General features: G+C 34.6%; 1 protein-coding gene and 1 long non-coding RNA gene across 2 annotated transcripts in view; one reads left to right on the top strand and one right to left on the bottom strand.

Annotated features, from left to right (window-relative positions):
• LOC110216461 (uncharacterized) overlaps positions 1-409 on the bottom strand; it is a 35,532-nt gene extending 35,123 nt beyond the window's left edge. The window contains exon 1 of the long non-coding RNA XR_002326780.2: positions 321-409. This is a non-coding gene — a long non-coding RNA (uncharacterized LOC110216461). The remainder of the gene's footprint in view (positions 1-320) is intronic.
• GRIK2 (glutamate ionotropic receptor kainate type subunit 2) overlaps positions 1-18,913 on the top strand; it is a 798,700-nt gene that overhangs the window by 38,373 nt on the left and 741,414 nt on the right. The gene's annotated exons all lie outside the window — the stretch shown is intronic.

Raw genomic sequence — 18,913 nt, 5'->3', positions numbered from 1 at the left:
GGAATAATAATATTGCTTATCTCATGGGGTTCTTGTAAGGAATATATGGTATATTGCATGCAATGCACGATGCAAATATCATTAAGTATCAAAATGTAATTGTGTTCTGCATATTTTAACATCTGGTTTTGACTACTTAATTTTATGTTTATTTAAATATAATTTGAAAAATATTTTATGTATATTTAAAGTAGGAGAGACAGTGGTAAAATACTACTCACTTTAGAAAATCCTCTGGACACCATTGTATTTTGATTTCATTTGGAATATATGCATGATTCAATTTCCAAAAGCCTTCCAAAGATGATATGAATTGTTACCTTGATGGCATTTAGGTACATGACGTCATGCTTTTTTTTTCTCAAAAGGAATTCATTCTCTTCCTTGAGATATGTGAAAAAGATTGTCTCTCACAGAAAATCTATGTCTTCAGAATAAAAATTATCTCTTTGGCCTGCATGGTTAATGATAATACAACAAAAATAAATGTTACTGAATTGCAAAATGTGAAAGTGATGCCTTAGGAATTAAGTATCTGAATAAATTTATTGATTTTTGTAAGATTTTCATGATTTTTAAAATCCTTCCTATCTGTGAATTTCAGATGTTTTTGTTCCTCACATTAAAAAATGAAATATCTGTGTATTACATAGAACAGGCTCATAGAATGCCTTGTTGCTGTAAACACATTCTTTCCGATGTGGTATTGAAATCTCTCCTAAGTAGTAATAACAACTTTACTGCTGTCTGCTGATTCTACTAACATAAAGGGATATAAAATATTATTGTTTCAGGAGCGAAGAGCAGGAGAGAAAGAGAGTTTGATTATGTGACATTATCAAGTTCTTGGTAGTTAAGAAATATTTCTGTGTATGCCACTGCAAAAGAACCATTGAACAATGGCGAATTAATTCAGCACCCTTATCACTGTCTTATTGAGAGAATACCTTTATTCAAATAGACTGTGTGTCTCTGTAATGACAGTTACACTAATTCACGTAGGACAGTTAGGTTAAGTCGCAAAAGAAAAACAAAATCTCTACATAATATGCTTTTATCAATAATATTCTGATGAGTTAACCACATTTAAAGAGTTGAAAAGTCATTCCTCCTCGAGCATGGTACATTTTACGTTTGCCATAGACAAGGCATGCTTCCTTCTAACCCCCACCAGATACGCAAATTAAAATACTGAAGTTAGATTGGCAGTGCTATTGTTACCTCGACTTCTTTCAAAGGGAATGGGATGTTTCTAGAAATCTAACTCATAAAGACTTTTTAAAAAGTTAAATCTTTAAAATGAAGTGTAGGTGTTATTTTTGTTTTTGTATTACAATCATTTTTGGATGCTCTTAAAATCAGGAAGACATGGGTTCAAATCCTGCTTCTGATATGTGCTAGCTATACAATCCTGGGCAAGTCACTTAACCTCTCAATGCCCTCAGAAATGCTCTAAGGCTACACATTTCAGGAAAAGTGCTGGCCTGCATTAATAGATTGAGTTTTCTTCCCTGGGAATTTCCTATGCCAGTGATATCACCAGATCTGGTCCCTGTCTCGATAAGTTACCCAAGAGGTGTGAACCTACATTGATAGAGATTCCTCACTGTGATTTCCCCTATCCCAAAGCTTAAAAATAAATAAATAAATGAAAACAAACATTGCATTAGCTTTTTTGGCAGGTATAACCCTGTGTCGATTCACAATTTATCATGTAGACACAAATAGATTAAATTCCTTGGTCTTTTTTTACCTGAACTGGTATTTCTTCATTTCAACACCTGTTTTGTTTGGATTTATGAATTTTAAGAAGGAAAATTTAGGTACTTATCTTTCAAAAATGGCCATTTTTAGATTGGCAGAACTCAGCAAATGTCTGAAGCAGGGCGTCCAGTGCTTCTAGCAATTCCTTAAGATTCAAGGTATTTTCAGGGCAATGCAGCCTGAAAAGACAGAAGCACATCTTATTATTCCCAGTTGTACACTTTTGTACTTGATGATCATGACAACTTGAAAAGCCTTAGGCACTGGATAATACCAGTCGGGAGAGAGAACATGGCCCAGGGCAAAGAGTACCAGACTGAAGAGTCAAAACTCTAGGATTTGAGTCTTAACTCTGCCTCTGTATCTGTGGCTAAGTTGCTTAGTCTCTCCGAGGCCCACATTCACCATTTGCAAAATGGATCCGATAATTGTTTTGAGTAAAGTGCTTTGTAAACTGTAGAGAGCTATATAAATATAAACGATTATTATTATTCATTATGCACAAAAGCAGCAGGGGAGTTCCACCTCAGTACCCTTTGCAATTCTTAACCTCCACCATAATGTTCCAGTTTAGACTTATGCTATACTCTCTACATTCATGTAAAAGGGCAAAAAGGAAGTGAAGGGGAAAAGGAAAAAAAACAAAACAAAACACTAGCCACCAAGGCCTTTGCCCATTCCTATATATGGTCCAATATACATCCTATCTAGATGTGTTCTTCTGCCACTTCTATTCTTCTAGAACAACTTTATGACTTTTCCTTTAACCCTTGGGAACCCTAATTTGGGTCTTGACCTGAGTTGGAGACCCAATTTACTATGATAACATGATTCTTTTTCTGATATCTTTTTTCTTGAAGACTGAAAAACTGACCTATCTCCAAACTGTTTTACCTGGCTCCTAGATTAAAAGAAAAAATTTCTTGAGTTAAGATATTTTAAAATATATTATTTTGATTCTATGAATCCAAATTTCCAGGTGTACCAAGGATATATTAAATATTTTAAAGTGCTTTAGCTAGATTAATTCAAGAAAATCAAGCATAATCAGAATAATCACTTGAGCAACTTCAAGAAGAGAAACCACATTGTCATTTATGTCAGAAAAATTGAGGGACTAATTTGTTAACTTCTCCTGAACCCAGGATTTAACATGTAATTTAATTATTGCTAGGTGACTTTTCTGCTATTGGGCACAATTTGTGTGTTTTTGTGCCAACAGTTTGTATTTTTTTCAAGGTTAAATTGGGTTATGGCATGTCTACCTCAGAACTCAGCTAGTGAAGAATCATAGGCATTTGCCCTGCGTTTATTAAGGGAGTAGTATAACCCTTCTCACATGTCAGTACTTTTATGGATGTGAGATTTCATTGGTGTGGGCATTGCTTTCCATGGTATAGAATGTGACCCATTTATACCTACTCATTCTGCTCCATTCATGTTCATGATCTCCCATAGATTTCACCCTAGAGTCTACCAGATATGAGAGAGATCTTCAAGGTTGTTTTAAAAAATATTCAAATATCAGTGAAGCACATGGATAGTCTAAATCTCACTCTTGTTGTGTGACCAATTTACTTTCTTTCCTTGTCAGTCTCTTTAATGATATGAGGAGGCAGTTTTGGTGTAGCAGAAAAAGCACAAGCTCTGGAATTAGAAAACCTAAATTCAAATCTTACCTCTAACAACCTACTACTCATATGACTTCGGGCATTTAGCTTCCCTGGGCCTGCAGTTTCCTCATTTATAAAATAAAAGGATTAGACTAAATGACTTCTGAGTGTTCCCCCAGCTCTAGATCTGTGATCCCATGGAGTATACTGCATCTGAGATGGTCTGCCCTAATGGAAGCTCACTACACAATAAAATCACATAATAAAGGACTTTCATGGCAGTAGATACTATAAGATGATAGATCAGATTTTGCTATAAATGTGCACATTTTAGTAGATCCAGGGTTTGTTCAGTATGCAAGGATTTTTAAGGATGAGTGGTTAACAACCATAGTGTTAAGCAACACAGAAATTCTTTGAGATTTTGACGTATTTTAGATAATACAGGCTCTCTAAATTCTTACATTAAAATGCATTTTTTTAAAATTTTTGAAAAAAAGAAACTCATTCTCGATTTAAGTCAAATACTTGATGGAATCCTTTAGTTCTAACAGACCTGTGTTCTACAATATTTTGAATCACGTAAGCCTGTGCTAAGATACCCTGCCTTAGACTCAGGAGCATCTGAATATAAAGTCAATGAACATTCCAATGGAAAATTCTTCAATTTTTTAAAATCTTAATTAAATATGGAGTATTAAGCATTGTGTTATCCATAGCTTACTAGTCTAATGACCAGAATCTCCAAGAAACTTATAATGAAGTCACTTTGTGGGTTATGCCACACTATCTATTTGTGACTTAAATAATTATAACTGTGCTTTAATGTACAGTGGCTTAAGGTTTGAAAAGCATTTTATATGGACTTCATTTGAACTTTAAAACATCTGTGAAATCATATATTATTATTCCCTTTTTACAGGAAACTCAAGCTCAGAGAGATTATACTCATAATCACAGAGGTAGTAAGCATCAAAGACAGGATCTCAACCTAGCTCTTCCTGACTCCAATCCTGTGGTACCATGCTCCTTCTCAAAAAGCAAGCATTTGTGTACATAGCAGGCTGCATATAGGTTTTAATATTTTGTCTGCTTTGTGTAATCATTCAAAAAATAAAACAATTTAATATTTGGAAAAATAGAGATTCTAATCTCAAGGGACTGAAAATCTATTTATTTAGTCTCTTTGAAGAACAACATGACAACTTAATCCCTTTTGCTATTATTATTTGTAAAGCAATGAAAGATATTGAACAAGGTGGAGCAACCCAATTTTCACATAAATAAGGTTAGGTAAGCAAAGTAATTATAGGAAGAATCAGAATATAAATGTTTTATCCCATTTAATTTTAATAGTATTTCAGGTTCATTTATGCAGATATTTAAAGGATATCTGATTATTTTTTGTATATGAAATATGACCATATTAAAATACTCATTATATTTTTATACATTAGATATGTAATCTGTTGTGTATTATGATATATAATAATTATATTATACATATTTATATATAGTAGAAATCATTTTTAAAGTGTTATTTATTGATGGGATTGTTGTTGTTGTTGTTCAGCTTTTTCAGTCATGTCTAATTCTTTGTTTTCTTGGCAAAGATACTGGAGTGGTTTGCCATTTCCTTCTCCAGCTCATTTTACAGATGAGCAGCTGAGGCAACCAAATGTTAAGTGACTTGTCCAGGGTCACATCGCCAGTAAGTGTTTCAGGCCAGATTTAAATGCAGGAAGATGAGTCTTTTTGACTTCAGGCCTGCTCTCTATCCACTGTGCTTTCTAACTGCTCAAAGAATTTATAAGTACATTTTAGATAGTCATTGCCTACAGTTGCTAATAGGAGTTTCCATAAAAAAATTACTTCACTTTGTAAGTTTTAATTTTCTTAGTAAGTAAACAATATATTTGTTTTTTTTTTAAAGCTTCTAAAAGATAGCCAAGATGAAAATCTCCAAATTGGGGGAGGAGGGAGGGAGGAGAAGAGTAAGTGGTTAATAGCTTGAGAAAGGCACACTTATCAACATAATGGTAAAATTAGCACATGAGTACATTGTACTTACTAATGCATCAAATTTGGGAGGCTTGGCCCTGGGTTCTTGAATATTATGCCACTACAAGTGCTGGCAAGTCCTTCCAAGAGGAAAACTCTGAGTATGATTCTGGCAAAATATTACACGTCTGTCATTCAGAAGACCATCACAGGTGAGCTCCGAGATACCCTTCACCAGAAGACTGACTACTGAAAAAGAATTATATAGAGTGCAGCAATTCACAAAGACAATCTACTAAGGCATAGGGGGATTTGGATCAGCATGGATGGAAGCAGTAACTACCCTCCTAAACTCACACAACTCTGAACTATTGAAATAAGAGCCCCATCAATCTGTTAGAAAACCTCACCACACAGACCATATCTTTGTGCACCACTGTATGGCTAATCTGTTCATCTTGACCATTTTAGTGATGAATGCTTTACATTTCATGCTATAGTTGACATTGGTGATCAGTACAAATCTTGAAGACAGCTGAAAGGAATATATCAGCTGGGCCACAGTATAGTTTACCAACAGCCTCCAACCTAAAACTCATGTTACAGCCCATGAAACAGAGAGAAAAATATTGCTCTTGATATTCAAATACTCATAGATTTCTTAATGTGAAAAAATAATGATTTTCATACTTTCATAATGATTTTTAATCATAGCTTGTATAATGCCTGTTGCTAAGTTAAATTCCCTTCTAAAATACCTATAGGTAGTTATTCCAGTAGAAATTTGATATATGGATAATTTGTTTGTGGAAAAGCAGTATAAGGGACTCAAAAGGCCTGTATTCACATACTATCACTGATTACTTGCATGAGTTTGATGAGGCCACTTAACTTCTATGGGCCTTGTTTTTCTCTCCTGTAAAATGGAGGGGTTGGACTACACAAGGTCTAAGGTCCCTGTCTACCAGTTCTGTAGCTACAATCCTATGAAATTATGTGACTGATATTATTTTTTTTTCTGAGATGATTTCTGGATTGTATATAATCTAGGTGAAAAATGAGATGGTGTGTCCTAAACCCATTTTAGTTATTAGCTTGCTTGTTGACCTGTATCTTAGCAATGAACCTATAAGCTGGATATACTGATTCTGATATACCAATTGTTACAGTGCTCTTAGAGGGGTAATTAGCAAGATAGTATGAGATGCGTAAAGAAAATGCTCCACTCCCAACACATGACAATTGCAATAGTAATGACAATGTATATGTTGAAAACTTTGTATCCTCGTTGAACTGTACTCTATAAAATGAATGTGCTTTTGTTGTGATTACCTGAAATAATCTCAAAGTAACAAAGCCAATTAGCAGTAAAGAATGATTGACTAGTAGGAGACTTTTGAATCAACTCTGCAAGAGATATAATGAAGTAATTTATGTAATGAGATGGTATAAATCATGTACACGAATAAATTTGCTTACTGAGGCACTTTGTTATCTTCTGATATTTAATTTTAAATTGTGGTTATGTGATAATAAACTACTTGTATAATTGGCCTCAGATTTTGTCAATGTCTCATGTGTTTGGAATCTTTGAGATGATTATTAACAAAAATCTTTTAACATATAGGTTTTCCCAAAAGTCTTAGTGCTATTTTAAGCTGTTAAAACTAAAATTCTACTAAGACTTTGGAGAGAGTATATGAAAACATATTATGAAAACATGCCTCACCTGTGTTGCTAAACAGATGAGGAGAATTAAACAATTACTTAAAAACCTCCCCAAAACAGTTCAATACTTCATGTATACTTGGATTTAGAATAAATCTTCATAGTTGTTTCAATTAGGGTCTTTCTACCTATTTAAAAAGTGAAAATGCTTTTGAAAATATTTATTTTTTAAAGGTTAAAATGCTCAATAACAGCAGAGTCTGAATATGTAGCAATATTTATTTTAATGGTACTGATACATTACATAGGCTCACTAGGTGAAGATGTTTTATGCACATAAAATGGGAAAATCTCATAGTGTCTCTATTAAAGTACTACGGATGCCATGATAATAATACTAATAACCATTTATACAGCATTTTAAAGTGTGCAAAGAACTTTGCCTTTACTATCTCGTTTTGAGCTACCTTAGACAACAATGTGGGGATAGGTACTTGAGGTATTTTTTATCATTATCCCTACTTTCCAGATGGAGAAATTGAGAGCTCAAGAGGTTAAATGACTTGCCTTTGATCAACCAGTTAACTAGTCAGAGGCAGGACCGGTCCTGGACTTAGAGATTGCAATGCTGCCATCTCTGCTGCCTTCACTTTAGTCAAAGCAACTAGAAGTCAGTATCACTGAAATACTATGATTATTATCAAAATAAATTTTTTTATTCTATATTCTAATTCTAGCAGTTTTATTTTGTATCATACGTTCTATTTAATCTTACCAAATCCTCGGAAAATTCAGTTATCTATATCAAGATGTTAGGGACATATTAAATCAAGTAAAAGTGGAAAAAATTTGTTCCTTTATATGATATATTGAATAATAGAGAAAGGGAAGAATCATTTTAAAATTTAAAAAAATGTATTAACAGCAGTTAGGTGCAAAACAAACACAGATGGCAGAGGATTTTATAGTTCTAGTAAGCTCTAGATTTAATGAATGAATATTAAAAAGGCTAGAACATATAAGCATACTAAGAATATCACAAGTAAGTTTGGGTTTTAATAAATCCACGATCATCTAAGAAGCTAGCCTTATCCAGAGAAATAATTTTAAGATTATCCAAACCATTTCCTATAAAAACATGACAGTGATTTTAATAAAGAAAGAAATTGATAAAACCATATATAGTTGAAAAACAAAGTGGATGAAAACATCTATTTTCCATGATATATCTTCAAAGTTACTCTAGAGGCCAATGACCTTGGCTCAGAATTGAGTGGTAGTAAAGATTATATTAGGCTACATTGGGAAAATCATCCCAAACTGCTCACTGCTGCTCCTTACACTGAAGAAATCACAGATCTAAAGAAAAAAAATAAATACAGGAATTTATTTCAAAACATTTACTTTAAAATGTTTGTTTCTATTGTAGGGAAGTGGGCAGATGAAAATCTCCATTACAAAGTGTGTTCTTTACTATGGAAACAAATAAGATACTATTTCAGACTTAAATGGATCAGAGAGTCACTGACTGGGAAGAGTAAAAGACCATCAGAGTCATCTTAGTCTAACCTCATTTTACTGATGAATAAACTGAAACCTAGAGAGGATAAATGACTTGCTCAAGGTCATGCAGTAAGTGGTAGAGGCAGGATTTGAACCCTGGTCATCTGATCCCAAATCCAGGGCTATTTCTGCAATATAATGTGGTCAAGAATCCCATAGAGAACATCTCCCAAAAGTGCCCTTCTTTCTTTGCTTAAAGCCCTCCTAGGAGGTGGCAGTGTGGTACAATAGAAAGGGAATTGGATTTAGATCAGAAAACCTGAGTTCAAATGCCAGCTCTGCTATTTAATGACTAGCTGATATTAGCCAAGTCACATAATCTTTCCAGATCTCATTTTTCTCAGACATCAGATGGGGTAGAGTTTGGACAAATGGCCTCTGAAGTCTCTTTCAGCTCTATACTTAACGTGAGGAGAAATCTACCACCTACTGAAGCTGCTCATTGAATTTTTATTGGGATCAAACTTTCAGTAACTCTTTCCTTACATAAAATGCACAGAAGTTGTTTCTGTAATTTCTACCCATTTCTCTGAACTCTACCATTTGGGGCCACACAACACAACCCATCTTTCATATTTTGGTCCTTCAAACATTTTAAATAGTTGGCATGCTCTTTCTTCTCCAAGATTAATACCCCCAGTTCCTTTAATTGTCACTTGTATGATACATTCTCCATTCTTCTTATCATTGAATCTAACAATTGAAAGGGCCTGTTAAAAGGAATCTTCTCCAACATATGCCCAGACAAAAATCTCTGCTACAAGATACCCAACAATTTATAGGAGAACTGTAAGAAAAAGATTCAACACCTCTTTTCTATTAAATATGAATAATTTAGAGAAATGAATTGCCAGACTCCTTGGGAAAACTTCACAGTCACTACTAAGAGGGAAAAGAAAAATAAACACAAAGTTTCAGAATATTAATAATATTTTTACCTATGCATCTTATACATTATAATTGTATTATAACTTCAGTCCTCTAGTGCAGACTGGAATCAGTTCTAGATTTTCCTAAGAACAGTTCCCCCTCCTCCCTGCAATACACAAAAAAGATAACAAAATCAAGGCTACATTATGAACCTATCATGTACATAAATTGTGTTGTCTCCAATATCTAAACATTTTAGATTGCCTAGTACAAAGACTTCTAAACAATATATGTATATATATATATATATATATATGTATATACATACACATATATATACGCACACAAATGATTGTGTTAATTCCTTTCTGATATACTTCCTTACTTTAGTCCATAACTCCATGAAACAACAACATCAAAGATTTGTAATGAGGCACCATCAGTTTCCTGTAGTCAAATTCCTGCGGCCAGAGCCTTTTGCTGGGGATGGCTGAGCTTTTGTTCCAGGACACGAAAATTTAGAGGCCTATGACTGCATGGTAAATGCTATTATTATCTTCATCTCAAGAATGAAATTGAAGTACTCAGAGCTAGACTCACAGTCACTCAGCTAGTAAGTGTTTGAGGCAGTATTTAAACTCAGTTCTTTCTGACTACAAGTCCAGCACTCTGTCCACTATACCATCTAGCCAACTCTAATAATATAATACAGAATCAAATTTTCAGTATTTCTGCTGCCAATTTGAGGGCAGCTATGTGGTGCAGTAGCTAGAGTGCCATGCCTAGGGTCAGGAAGACATCTTCCTGAGGTCAAATCTGTCCTCAGTCACAGCTTTGTGACCCTGGGCAAGTCACTTAATCCTGTTTGCCTCAGTTTCCTCATATGTAAAATGAGCTGGAAAAGAAAATGGCAAACCACTCCAGTATATCTGCCAAGAAAACCTCAAATGAGGTCATGAAGAGTCAGACACAGATGAACAACAATAATAGCCAATTTTGGTGATCATATCATAAATTATCTAAACTGTGTACCATGGATAAGTATACATATTTTTGTTGGAGTAACACAACAAAATATCTTCATATATTTTATGCATACACATTTCATTCCTACTACAAATGTTCAGCTAGTAAAATATTTTGCATATTATCATATTTTAATTTATAGTATCAAGGTTTTAGAGCTGGGAGGGACCTAAGAAGCCATCTATTGTATCCTTCTTATTTTATAAATGAAGAAGCTGAGACCCACTAAAGTAAGTTAGGTAATAACTGTCAGGCAGGATTTGAGTCCAGGTCTTATGACTCTAGAATGTGAGTTCTTTCCACTCTACCAGGCTGAGAATTTTTTAAAAACTATATTATACAGCTAAGTAACATAGTTAACGATGTTCTATTAGTTCAGTTGAAATCAACAAATATTTATTAACATCTGCTCTGTGTTGGAGATACAAAAACAGAAACAAGATAGTCCCTGCTCTCAAGGAGCTTGCATTCTGCGGTGGGGGTAGGAGGAGAGGGACAAGATTTACACAGTTAAAATATCTAAAAAATATTAATAAAAAAAGTTCTGTGTGGAGTTGTACATCAAACTAATAAAAACAAGGTTGTATTCAAGATGTATTTTATATTATAACAGAATGTTATATTAACATATTTATGACATACATGGTTGGAATAAAAGAAAGTCTATGTATAGATTGCCATATCATTGTTTTAAGTATAGGGTACTTAGCCTGAATTCTACATCTCTTTAAGATTTGAAACAATGCTATTCCTAAATAACAGCTTAAGATTTTATTAACCAATTAATGGCACATAGGTGGCACATTTCCCACAAAATTGGCACAGGAGTGAAGTTATTTTGAGGTACATATAAAGAAACAGAGCATATGGATATACAAATAAAACATATGGATCTCCATATGTTAAATATTTTCTGCAGGAAACCAAGCTATGGAATTGACAGTCAGCATAGTATGATGCTCTGGTTTAATTACAGAGTAGTATCCTTCATGTGGCAATGGCAGTAATATTGTTAATAAATTAAAGCTTACCAATTTCTTAACATCAAACCATAAGCAATACAACTACTTTTTACCATAATATATGAATTCTCTTCTTCCCCAACAACAACAACAACAACAACAACATAAACCTATGGTAAGAATAATAGAAAAGGAATCTCAACTCTTAAACTTAGTGAATTCCCAGCATCAAAAATGGAAGCTCCTTTATTCAGTACTTGAATATTTTTTAAAATTCTATTTTTTTTTTACTGGGGAATGTGTTAACATCTGTACCCATTATGATGGCTTCACTAGTATGCCTGTGTTGGAACACCTAAACATCAACATTTCAACACTCACAAAGAAACCACATCTTGTAGGTGGGAGGTGACAAATAATGACAATCAATTTCACATGTGATTTAATAGCAGTTTGGATAATTGGTCTGACAGTAGAATGAATGACAGGAAAAGGAGTTATCCTAGAATAATTGAATTTTGTATGAAATACATATTTTTTGTTACTTATTCTCATAATGCTGTCATGTAGCGGGAATATCTGCCTCCTGTAACTTGAAGCCTTTCCTTTCATATGTTGCTGAAGTACTGACTTCCAACATATTAAGGTTTTCAAAATGATTGTTTCTCATCTACATTTCAACCTTTATCCATTCTTGAGAACAGCATAAGAAATAGTAGCTTCTTCATTCTGTCTGTTTTTCATTTCCCTTTTCAGTAATTTTGTTCTTCATTCATCTTTAAATTCACCCAATCCTGGCAATTTTAATCTGGAGGAAATAATTTTGTAAAAGAAATAAATGCCTTTATTTGCTTTAAGTCCATCAGTCCATATTATCTACTGTCCTAAATGAGGTTGGAATTACCCACATTTTGGATAGTTGCCAGCCTAGCCAGAGCAAATATATTAAAATCAAAGCTAAGCTGCTTAAAATATTCATGTTTTTGCTCTTATGATGCTTTCAAGAAATGTGAAACCATTTAAGACTTGCAAAACTGTTACATGGCCCCAAAATGTCTTTGGACTGCCAGGAAAAAACTTTAAATGACTAGTGCTAACTTAGTTTAGTAAGGAAACATTTTCAGAGTCTTATTAGCTGAGATTTATCTATTCTAAAACATAAAATTCATTTGAAATTTTCTAGTCATGAGGGCAATAGACATAATATTCTTTTCAGATATCAACTAGAGAAGTGGGATGTTTGTGTTAAGGATGTTGACTTTCCATATCAATGTACATTCTCTTCTCTGCTTTATACGGTATTCTCTTCAGTAGTCTGTGCTAAATTTTTATTTTGTTAATACATTTTTGTCATGCTATATGTTAATATATATGCTATGTGTAATGTTTATATAATCAGTTTGTCTTTTTTAAGTACTGGTGACAACATAATATAACAATCTTTAATTAAAAAAGATAAATATGTCCTATATGCAGCTTTTGTTCTTATTGTCACAGAGAAGAAGGGAAAGGAAAAGGAGGAAAACAGAGGAAGAGGGAACCATTCTACATATTTACTAACTAGATGATACTAGGCAAATCTCTTAACTTCTCTGAGTATTTGATATCCTCATCTGTAAAATAAGAATTAAAATATTTGAAATGACTACCTCACAGGGTGAAGATAATGAAGTAGTATCTATAAATGACATTTTAATCCTGATCATACACAGGCACTCTTCCCGATCCATCATGCCATGATAGAGAAGGGAAAAAATCAAGGTAGAGTCAGGAAAGTGATTATCCAGAAATAGCCATGAGTATTCTTCCTACTTTAAGTAAATGATTTTCCACCCTGAATGTTCTTTAAGACACTGCCCTAAGGGACTTATGACTTCCTGATAGATGAAACAATCTTCAAATGAGTAATGGAATTCCTTGGATTGAGTAAAAAGATAAACTCCTTACCTCACTTTGAATTCTACTCTTTATTGAATAAAGCTAAATTAAGATCCTAGAACATACACTGGCTGGATTTGGTCTGGTTTTCCTTCTGAAAGTCACAAATCTAGTATCAGATGGGCCCACAGAACTTGAGGGTAGGAAGGCACTTTAGACATCATCTAATCTAACTTCTTTATTTTACAGATGAGGAAACTGAGACCCAGAAATTTTGTGGACTTAATCAAATTGACACATTAAGTTAGTAAATTACTGGGATGAAAGCTCAGCTTTCCTGACTCCTAATCTAACAAAGGAGTCTTTCCTCCATCCAAGTCAAAAATACACCTTAGTGAGAAAAGGAAATTAAATCCATTGCTATTAATTTTGTAGGTTCTTAAATTTTTCCTCACATAATGCATAAATATTTCAAACTTCTTGAGATACTAATAGTGGAAGTGACTTAAAATTCAATATTAACGACAGCATAGGAAACTGAATCAAATGAATAATGCCCTGATCATCACAACAGGTTTCCATCATTTCAATTAACTATACCAATATTTTCTAAGGTCAATGTGTTAATAAGAGGCTCTTTAAATCATGTGTTAGTGTTACATAGGCAGGAGCTATATTGTATTAAAGAAAGGAGCTGGAAATTGCTAAAACAACATTGAAAGAATTAATAAATCAGGATTGGAAAAATTGCTATATGTTAGGTATATATGACATCTTTGGAAATAGAGAATGATAATTTCAGAGCAAGGTGAACACTGGATTTTGCAGGTACAGTCCTAAGATTTACTGTCATATTTTACAAGTCCAAAAGCAGCTGTATTGTTGGCTCAGGCAGTCGTAATTGATAATATTTGCTCTTAAAGCAAAAAAATCACAAAAACATGTCCTTAAAAATAGCTGGGGGAGTTAGTTATCTGTCAGGGAAGTTAGTAGGCCAGAGACAATTTATCTGGATTCAGCTGCCATACTTCCAAATTTTAGTTAATTATTCTTATGAAGTTGTTTTTATGCTGTTGAAAAACCATGTGAGTTGGTAGCAATCTAAATTTTTGCACCTTGGTGCAAACATCAATGTTCACATTTTCATCATGACTCTGGTCTCTTGACAACAAATGTGGGACAGAAAATCCTGTATACTTTTAGATGACAGTAAGGCAGCATCATACTAATAGAACTGTTTAAGGTCTGCAAAGTGCATCCTTCATGTCAACTCTGTGAGGCAGGTTATTACCAGTATTATCATCTCCATTTTATAGCTGCTGACCAAGGTTCAGAACATGCATCATCATGTAGCTACTGAGTGGCAGAGTATCATTCAAATCCTGGTTTTCTAACTCCAAGTTCAATCCTCTTTTCCTCACTACTTCTAAGAAATGCTGTGAGCCTTAGTTCCTTCGTCAGAGGAAAATGAGAAATATGGGTTCAATCTTTAAGATGATTTATACTGACAACATTTTATGATCCTATGAAAAAGGAAAATGAGTAGTCCAAGAAGTATCAGCCCCTCAGGAAATAAGTATAATGTATAAAAGAGTGGTTTTTTTTCAAACTGGGGTTGATTGTTGGCACATCAATCGAACCCCAACTTTATCCTCATCCTTGCTCCTATTTGATTATCTGACTTCCCCTGCCGACTAACAGTTGGCAGTGGTGTACAGACTGATCCCCTGCTGCTCTTTGTGACCCAATTTAGAGTTTTCTTGGTGAAGATACTGAAGTGATTTCTCATTTCCTTCTTCAGATTAGTCCTTCTTCCATTCTTCCAGATCAGGAAACTGAAGCAAACATGGTTAAGTGACTTCCCCATGGTCACACAACTAGTAAATGTCCGAGGTTAGATTTGAACTCAGGTGTGAATTCTCCTGACTCCAAGTCTAGCCAGCACCACTCTACCACCTACCTACCCCCACAATCAGGATAAGGACTGCAAGTGGCAATACCTGTGTATTATTCCCACTGAGACATTCTGAGCTTCATTCTAACATATGCAACCTGACATGTCAGAATGAATACTGGTGTGCCATAAAAAGTGGAATTTTCTGACTAGAAAAATAGGTTCACTCATAAAAAAAGTAATGTTAAAATTTGTCACCTTCTGCATCAGTTGCATACTGTGCCCTAGGAGACTACCCACCTTGTCTACTTCTGGTCCCAACTCCACCCATCTGCAATATCTGGAGAGGTACTAAGGGTAAATTCTTGGAAATGCCAAGTTTGAAGGAGATACTCTGCAATTTTCTGAGACCAGACCAGAATAACAACAATACCCAGTGTAGGAGGGTCAATCTTTTGGGATTAGGAAAATTTTGGGATTGGGAAAGGGATATCTTTTTCTTTCTCTTTTCTGTAAAAATGAGAAATAATTTTTTGAAACATTCTGGAAGTAGCTTGTGTTAGTCTCAGCTCTGCTTCAGACTGTATTAAATATCTAGTTCGGTGCAGCTGTATTCTGTTCAGCTCTGTACTCAGTCTTTTCAAAGCTCTAAGGAGCTCTCCAGCAGTATTTCCAGTAACATTGTTCCTCTCACATTGCCTATGAGCCACAACCCATGAATAGTTCTTCTATTTCCAAATAGCTTAAATTTTTTTGTTGTTTATTTTCTCATGGAATTCATTGAGTTTTGTCCTGTACATGAAATCATTAGCTTGGGTTATGAAGAACTTATTTTTACAACTTTAAGATGCAATATCCAGAAGAATAAAGATGAGAGCTGGTGGTTGTAATTGTTTTAAGAATCTTATTTCTCTTGACTTCATATACATATGAATATATATTCATATATATTCACAGGTGATGTAAGTGAGTGCTTAAAATCATGTAGCTCATAAGTGTCATGGGACATTTGAACCCATGTCCTCTGATTGTAAAGCCATTATATTTTCCACTGTATCACACTACCTCTTCTGGATGGCACCTCTCTGTATCCCTCCAGCTACTAGTGCCTTCTTTCCAAATATTACATTTTATTAATTTTGCAATTCTGCATGCACTTATATGTGTATATGTCAGTTCACCAGGTAAAATGTAAGCTACTTGAGGACATTTGTTTTTGCCTCTGAATCCCCATGCCTAGCACCTAGTTTATTAACCAATCAGTTGGTTGATTTAAACCACAATCACAAGCAAGAGCTAAGCAGCTGACTAGTGTTCCATGAAGGTGATGAATATAAATAAGGTGAAACAAAATAAACAAACAAACAAACAACTATATGTATCATTCTACATAGGGGCTTGAGTTGTTCTTCACATAAACGGTGACTTTCATATGATTACCTGGATCTGAGCTCAGTTGATTAAAGGAAACTTGTGGTCTTAATTCTCTCATTTTTGAAAATTTCCACACCTTCTCTATCCCTTTTCTGCTCAATTTTCAATCCACTCTTATGTATCAATTGTGTGCTGTGTTATCTACTTCTCTCTCCCAAGAATTGGCTAACTTAAATATGTCCCCCAAATAGCTGCTCATTTAAATTCAAATATCAAAAAATAGTAAAACCCCAAAATGTATGTGGATATGTATGTACATGTATGTATATATGTGCACATGTGCAGATTCAACGCTAGTATGCAAAAAAAGAACTTACTACTTTCCTGAACTTTGTTTTGTAGTGTCACATTATTGAATGAGATCTTGTTATAGCTGCATAAATTTGCTATTCTTTTTAATGTTTCCACCTGAGGCAGATTTACTGAGAGGCAGCATGTTATGGTGGAAAGTATCCTAGGCTTGGAATTAGGCATGACCTGAGTTGAAATTCATGCCTATGACAGTAAGTAGTTATGAGGTCTTGTACAAGTCAATTAAGCTCTTTGAGTATCAGTTTCCTCTTCTGCAAGATGCAAAAATTGATACCTGTTATAACTATTTCACAAATTTGTTGTGAGGTACAAGTAAGGTAATGTGTAAAAAGGACTTCCATGCTATATAGATGTGAGCTATTTTTTTGTGAGGCGATTGGGGTTAAGTGACTTACCTAGGGTCACACAGCTAGTGTCATGTGTCTGAGGCTGGATTTGAACTCACATCCTCCTGACTCCAGGGCCAGTGCTCTATCGACTGAACCACCTAGCTGCACTTGCCTATTTTGTTAAGTAAGCATGTAAGCCTTGGTTTAGAAGGAAAATTTTATATTCTTCATTTCTCCCAGATAAAAACATATTAAAGTAAAGCAAATGATACTACAAGCAGAGAGATCCAGACTTGGGATGATTTTGCTTGGGTTTGCCAGAAGACACTCAACAGTGATAAAATATAATGGAGCACTGGGCTGAAAGACAACTGCTTCTGTGGTCTTAGAACCTAGGATCAAATGCTTCATCTGACCCATTACTACCTGGATGACTTTAGGCCAATCATTTTATTTCCCTTAGCCTCAACTTTCACATCCATAAAATGAGATATTTGAACTTAATCACCCCTGAGGTCCTTTCCAGCTCTAGAACTCTGCTCCTGTCATCTAGAACTATGCTTTCATTTACGATCCTTTGAGTAGACTTAGTCACTGAGCCGATGTTGGAAAAGAGATATCCTTTAGTTATTGAATGTATTGCTAAATGACCCTTGAAAGAAACCCTGTGGCATTTTGAGTAAGTTTAAGGGAAGCTGAGAGCAGCAGTGTGTAACATCACATGGTTTATTAAGCATCGAACATGCTGTCACTAGTAATCTGTAACAGTTGATACCCAAACCATTGCATATAAGCTCTTAGGCAAGAGGCTCAATGATCCCGATGCTTGTGTCTTGTACACATACTCAGATCACCAACAGCAATGAAATAAAACCGTCTATCTATTACACATTATCAGTCACAAATACAGACAATTCTTGAATCACCCTAAAAACAGCTTTTGCAGTGAGAATATATATTAATATATTTGCCACTTCCTGGGCTGTAAGAAAATTAGTTTGCTTACCTTAATTTAGCATTTAACTGGGTAATTGCCTTTGAAAATGATGGTTCCAGTCTTGAGTTTAAAACCACAGCATACTCATTGGAGCAAATGTAATCTGTAAAAAATTCTTTACATCTAGATGTTAATTTTTATTATCCAGACTGCTCTGCTCATGATTTTGCTCTCGTAGGGCTTTTGAATATCCGTTGTTGTAGTTAGACCTCCTCTAATGAACATTTTGACTCTTGCACTTTAAAAAAGGAAATGTCAATGTTGGACATCTCCAACAATAATTTACAACCCATTCAGGTTATAGTCACTCATTAACTGCTCCAGTGGACTCACTTTCATTTCCTTTTATTGAATTAGGAATTGCAGCCACATTAACATTTAGGGGTTTAGTGCTTTAGAGAAGGTTACTCTTTGGATTATTTTCTTATGGTGGGCAAGGATGACCTGAAATGAACCATTCACAATAGGCATGCTTGATTGGTTAAACAGCACTGCTCTCCTAAGGCCATTGGACCTTGTGAGTCCAGAAGGAACTGAAAGAAACCTTATGGAGTACAAGAGAGAGAACACATTTTGCAGCAGGCACAAATTAATTAAATTGG

Source organism: Phascolarctos cinereus, unplaced genomic scaffold, assembly GCF_003287225.1.
Source record: "Phascolarctos cinereus isolate Bilbo 61053 unplaced genomic scaffold, phaCin_HiC Scaffold_5;HRSCAF=322, whole genome shotgun sequence".
NCBI lineage: Eukaryota > Metazoa > Chordata > Mammalia > Diprotodontia > Phascolarctidae > Phascolarctos > Phascolarctos cinereus.
This window is presented reverse-complemented; position numbering and strand designations above follow the sequence as displayed.